This window comes from Nematolebias whitei, chromosome 13 (genome assembly GCF_014905685.2).
Source record: "Nematolebias whitei isolate Nwh7 chromosome 13, NemWhi1, whole genome shotgun sequence".
NCBI classification, from domain to species: Eukaryota; Metazoa; Chordata; class Actinopteri; order Cyprinodontiformes; family Rivulidae; genus Nematolebias; species Nematolebias whitei.
In genome coordinates this window covers 28,204,218-28,211,042 of record NC_056510.1, presented here as the reverse complement: position 1 = coordinate 28,211,042, position 6,825 = coordinate 28,204,218, and positions in this window count along the sequence as shown.

The following is a 6,825-nucleotide window of genomic DNA, read 5'->3' as shown; positions in this document are numbered from 1 at the left end:
CGGACGAGTAACAGCATCCTACTGAGACGCTGAAAGGGTGCGTTAAACGGAATCTCACCTGAGACATCTCCAGGTAAAGGAACCGATTTCATCACCTAAGTGTACTGTAAGGAAAAGCTGAAGAAAGCCGGAGAGTGTCGATTCTGGTGAACACTTCTTTCCCCTCACACACCATCTTACTCCCTCTAAACTTCTTTCCATCTTTAAACTTTTCTATCAAGTAGAAATTCTTCCAGATATTTTAGAAATGTCTGTGTAAAATGCTCACCCACATTCATGTGGGTAAAAGATCATAGTTGTACAGTTTTCATAAATGTCTGCGGTGAAGCAACGGAAAAATCATGGCCGTATGATTTTTCCTGATTGATTGCTTATGTTGTTATTTTCATAATTTGCCAAATTAATGTAAATGTTTGATGTTAAACTTTGATTCTGTAAATAAATGACCGCATTCATTTTGATGGGTCAAACGTAAATGACGTCTCACGTTTGCATTTCCTTAAATTCAATGCACGTTTTATTCAGTCCAGAAAAATGAGGAATCCGTGTTAAATAATGAATATATCTGAGCATCTGTTCATCTACATAAGAGACTGAGCTGAATACAGCTCCTCAGACTGAGGAAGTCTCTCGGATGAGAGACAAAACGTTTCTACATTTTTTTGTTGATTTGCTTTGTTTTGTTTTTTTGAATGTCCAGAGGACCAGATTTAACTTTTTTAGATAAATACCAGGACCATTGCAGTGACATGGGTATACAGCAGAAACTCATTAAAGTAGGAGAGTAAAACATAAGTTTATTATCAGAGAAATTGCTGTTGATCAGGGCAGAGTCTGAGTTGAAACTGCTGTTGAAGCTTCTTGATGCATGCTCAGTAATACAGGTAGAAAAATAGAAAAAAGTTGTCAGGTCCTTTGAACGTCCAGAGGACCTGACTTAAGTTTTTTTAAAGATGCTGTTAAAGTTGCTTTTTTGTGGAATAAGCGATAAATCAGACATGTACAGCAGGTAGATTCAGCAAAGAATACAAGAATGCAAAAGCCAAATGGCTAAATTCAAGGAAGGTAATGAACAGAAGTTGAGTTTAAAAAAAAGGAAAGGAAGTTAGAAAAAGAATGTAAGAAACTGTTGGTTTGGATTTTTATTCAGTGCTTTTTTATATTTTAACAGCCTGTGATAAACTGATTTAATAAGAAGTTATAGGTGAAAAACTGATGATAGCGACAAATCACGAGAAACAAATATTTCTGACTTTGATTTTAAATTTCATCTCCTTTTATGTTCATTAAATATACTCTGCTTGTAATGCGTTTGGGAAAGTATGTTTCACATTTCAGACTGAAAATTCTTAAAATGAATATCTGAAAAACGGTCAATTTAACATATTTATTTTGTTTGTTTGACTTGATTTGGCTTGGACTGGGTTTTTATTTTGTGGTTTAGGATGACAAAAAAAATAAAATTAAAAAAATTAAAAAGTAAAAATTAAAAATCCCCTAACCTGCTGCATTTAATCTATTACTGGTTCCTTAGATGGATAACTTTTCCTAATTGTTTTTTTATATATGTGAATGTTTTTTGTTCAGTTCTCTGAGAAAAAATTCTGTTGTGATTTGGTGCTATATAAATAAACTGAATGGAAATGAATTGAATTATTAGCAACTAGAAAATAGGCTCAGTAAACTATGATTAGCATGTGAAGCCAAAAAAAGGAAATTCTGCATTTTGTGCATTTGTACAGAACTTTGGGTGGCTAATGTCACTAATAGTTGGACTTACTGTCATGTTGTCTTAGCCTCAGGGTTTTTTTTTATCCAGAATTTTTTTTAATGTGTGTGACTGAATTACTAAAATTAAAACTAAGAAATGTGAAAATTAAGTTATTTCTGAAACTATCAGAACTTGGTATGTGCATCACTTATAATACATTTTGAGGTTGGGGCTGGTCAGAAAAATAAACACAACCTGAGACTAAGGCAACATGACAGGGAACCTGAGTAGCCAAGATCTGGAGCAAGTTTCTGGCTGTCTCTGACTGACTGAGCCAAAGCCCAGACTTTAACCCTCAGAACATCTGTGGAAAGAGCTGGAATTGGATGGTCGGACATGTTGGATTCAGTCTGCTGGAGCTTTGCAAGATTTGTCAGAAAGAATGGAATTAACTGCCTGTATACCCATAAACAAGTTTTCAAAGTTTTCAAAGGCCCCACAACATTTGTTGCTGTAAATGCAGCCAAACAGTCTTGCCTAAAGAGATAAATTAAGATTTTTAGTGTGTTTTTTTTATGTAGAGATTAAAACTTTTGATTTATTTCAATTTTCATACAATAAAATGGGTGGCTGTGGCTGAGTGATTAGAGCAGTCGTCCTCCAATGCGAGAGTTGGGGGTTCGAATCCACCAGCAGTCACATGTCGAAGTGTCCCTGGGCAAGACACTGAACCCCTCATAGCCTTTGATGTGTGTCCCATCGGTGTCTGAATGTGATAAAGCTCTGATTAGTCTCTTTAGAATGACTTGTTCAATTTGCTTTGTAGAGATCTAGTAGAGTGCTGTATGAATGGGTAAATGAGGACAGAGATTATAGTGTAAATCGCTTTGAGTGTCTTGAAATAAGATAGAAAGGCGCTATATAAGTACAGTCCATTTACCATTTACCATAAAAACACATTTGTTGACTTTTTTAAATTACATTTTAATAATTATTTTTGCTTTGCTTAGGAGATAAATCTTTGTAATCTTTTATATACAAGTTCATCTAGAGAAACCATTATAGAATATCTATAGAACTGTGTTAATTTTTTAATAAAAAGTTTTATTTTTATTGGTTTCATGCAGCAACAAAACTAACAAAGCATGCTTTCGTAAAATAAGAGTACCAAATACATTGCATTAATTGCTCGTTGACAAACATACAGCAATCTATAAAAATGACCTGGACAAGCAAATACCTTGTATAACAACTGACCATGATTTGTGACCTTGACCTTAGAGCTGGGATGATGAAAAGATCACCCACGTGTTGTCTATTGGTGGTACAAATGTGTATCATGTTTCATTAAATTATTTGGGCAGATCAGAAGTTATGTCTCAGAAAAGGTAAGACCTTGTATACAATTTGAACTTGAGTTGTGACCTTTACATTGAAGTTGGGGTGAAGAAAAGTGTACAGTAGTCCCTCGCTACTTTGTGGTTCAACTTCTGTGGACTCACTATTTAGCGATTAGTCACCATATATTAACAATTTTTTTTATTGTACAGGACACATGATTTTGAACTTGAATATTACTGACGTGATTGGGACAGTACAGGAGAAAGTTAACAAACAAATAAAATACTTCAGACTGGAACTGCCATTTTGTAGTTTTCGCTCCACTATGTTCCCACTCATAACATCTACGTTTCCCAGAAGCCAACAGGGATCCACCCAGTAGCCGTTTCCTTCTGCTGAAATACTAGAGGGAAAGTTTTGATCTGATTGGAAAAAGTTTGGCGCTTATTACAGTGTCTTTGGTGCTCAACAGATGCCATATAGAACCCATAGAATTGGACCAGAACCAGAGCAGAACCAGACCTCCAGACCCATTGGTGATTGACTGCTCAATTAGACCACTGGTCCTGTGCCAGACAACAGAATGTCTGCCCCCCACCCGCTCCTTAATTGCACTTCAGCACTCAAGAGCTACACTGAACCGGACCAGAACTGGACCCACAGACTCAGCGGTGAAATGGAGAGATCCTAGCTGGTCCACGAGGACTCTATTTGGACCCCACCTGGAGTCATTTCAGCGCTCGGTTCAGACTGGAACTGAGCCGTCAATGTTCTGCAGAGCCTGATAAGTAAAATTTAGTAACTACCTATACAGTACTGTACATACAGTATGTTGTTAAAATGTCGTAGGTTCAAGAGTTTAGAACATCGCAAGAGCGTGGGAAGGGTTTCTAAAGCCTTAAAATATATAGAAATACGAAAATAAATATAACATCGCTACTTGGTGGATTTTCACTTATTGCCGGGGTGGGATGGGGGGTGGGGGGCGCTCTGGAACATAGCACCTGCAATAAACAAAGGACTACTGTACGTGGCACTCTATCCATCGAAGATACATACGTACAAAGTATATGTACTTTTATTAAATTATCTTTAGCATCCAAAGTTATGTGCAGAACAACAAAAGTTTCTTGATGTATCTGTATACAGACAGAGACTATACTATAACACATTGGGGCGGCTGTGGCTGAGAGGTTAGAGCAGTCATCCTCCAATGCGAGAGTTGGGGGTTTGAATCCACCAGCAGTCACATGCTGAAGTGTCCCTGGGCAAGACATTGAACCCCTCATAGCCTCTGATGTGTGTCCCATCAGTGTTTGAATGTGATCTAAAGCACTGATTAGTCTCATTAGAATGATTTGTTCAATTAGCTTTGGAGAGATCTGGTAGAGAGCTGTATGAATGGGTAAATGAGGCACAGATTGTAGTGTAAAGAGCTTTGAGTATCTTGAAATAAGATAGAAAGGCGCTATATAAGTACAGTCCATTTACCGTTTACCCTTCAACAGGCATTTTAAAATGCAAGCTGAGGTTACATAGACTTTAGTTGAAATCTTTAACAATCTTTTTTACATTTAAAACAATAAACAATTAAACCAGTTTGAGATTAAATTATTTGATATTGAAAGATGTGTAACTATAGAAATGAAAATGATTGTCAATCTACCATTCAAGGCAAGCAAAGCTTTACAGTCATAATTAAAACATATGTGTCATGGGAGTAAGAAACACCCTTTGAGTTACACAAACACTACACTCTCATACAAAAATTAAAAGGTTATATTTTCACACAAACAGATACATCATTCTAACTTCTACTCATCATTTAGTCACTAAAAGAAGACATTAATATTTACATGAGACTGGTATGGCACTTGTGTGCAGCTTTATGTGAAACCAAGAATAAATTATTTCTTCGACAACCTCATAAATATATGGTTTTTAATTTTATTTTTAAACCAAGCAGCTTTAGAAGCTCATATTTCTAATTCTCTTGGAAGTTTTATCTGGGGAAAGAGAGTTCTTCCTCCATCAAAAACGAGACAAAGAAAACAGAAACTGTCTATGACAAGATGACGTTTTCAGACCTGAAAGCAGCATTTAGATATTCATATTCATTAATTACATTCTACAAGTAAATAGAAGTGTGTTTGGCACCAGAAGTGGTGACCAACGTGTGCTTGCCAAGAATCTTATAGTTTTTCTTTGATTTTTCTTGATTGAGTTCTATAATTTCTGCATTTCCACCTGCAGTGCAAGTTAGCCAAAGGCCATCAGTATGTCTCTGCAGGAGGTCAAACTCTGTATGATTTACTTTGACTGAAACAGTAGCCCTGTACTGAACTCCTCTGTTTAACAACACATGGACATTTAAGTTCATATACATGCATCTTTATTGATGACTGCTCGGCTGTTCTAAAATCTCAGGATAATACATACTTGCAATAATCATGTTCTGTTTATGAAACACTATGCAGATTGAGTGTGAATAGCATTAGAAATAAGTGTGAATAATTGAGTGGGAACAACATTACAAGTAAACAACATGTAGTCTTACAAGTTATTTCATCAACCCCGCACAGACTGGAACAAGATGTGGGATAACATTTCAGCTTTTTTATTCTAAACAATCAGTGCAGAATGTTAATTTTATTATTTATTATTTGAAAAATCATCAAACATGTAACACAAAACAAATTATTATGGTATTATCTCCTTTCTCCTTCAAACCAAACTTCTACAAATCAAATCTCTCCTACAAATCAATCTTCAGTAAACCACACCTTTTCATTTTCACTGTTTTCAGTTAGTGAGGTTAATAAATTGTTAAAATGTCTAGACTCTAAAAACTCTGCAGGAACTGATGATCTTCCATCTTATTTCTTAAGACTGGCCCCTCATATAATCAGAGAACCAGTGTTTCACATCTTTAAGCTGTCCATAAGCCAAAACTCCATTCCAGATGTTTGGAAAACAGCCTTTGTTCTTCCTTTACTGAAGGGAGGTGACCCCACCTCACTGAACAACTATTAACCAATCTCTAAACTCTGCATTTTAGCCAAGGTTCCAGAAAAACTGATAAACTGTCAAATCAAAAAGTATTTGGACTCATTTAACATCTTACCTCTCCATCAATTTGGTTTCAGGAAACAACACAGCACGACTGCTTCGTTGAAGGTTCTTAATGACATTGTTGAAGCACTGGATGCTAAGGATTATTATGCTGCACTTTATTTAGACATGTCTAAAGCTTTTAACACTGTGGATCATAACATCTTGTGTCATAAGCTCTCAGCAATTGGTTTCTCAGTTCACATCATAGGTTGGTTCACTAACTATTGCTAAGATAGGAGGCAATATGTTCAACATAATGGTACTTCTTCCAGTTATTTAATGGTCAACAATGGTGTACCACAAGGCTCCGTCTTAGGACCAATCCTTTTCACAATCTACACAGGTAATGTAGGTCAGACCATCCCTGATGCATCTTTACATTTCTATGCTGATGATACAGTCATTTATTATCAAGCTAAAACAGTTGCTAAGATTTTCCAGCTTTTACAATCTGCTTTGGACATCATCCAGTCAGATTTATTCCATCTGAAACTAGTCCTAAACACAGAAAAACAAAAACAAAGGGATGTTGCTTTCAAACAGGAAGTCGGTCCCAGCAGTTCTTCCTTCGATTTTATCCTGGAGTGGTGCCTCTATTGAGTTTGCCAATTTCTACAAATATTTGGGTACCTTGGTCGATTTGCAACTCTCTTTTAAGC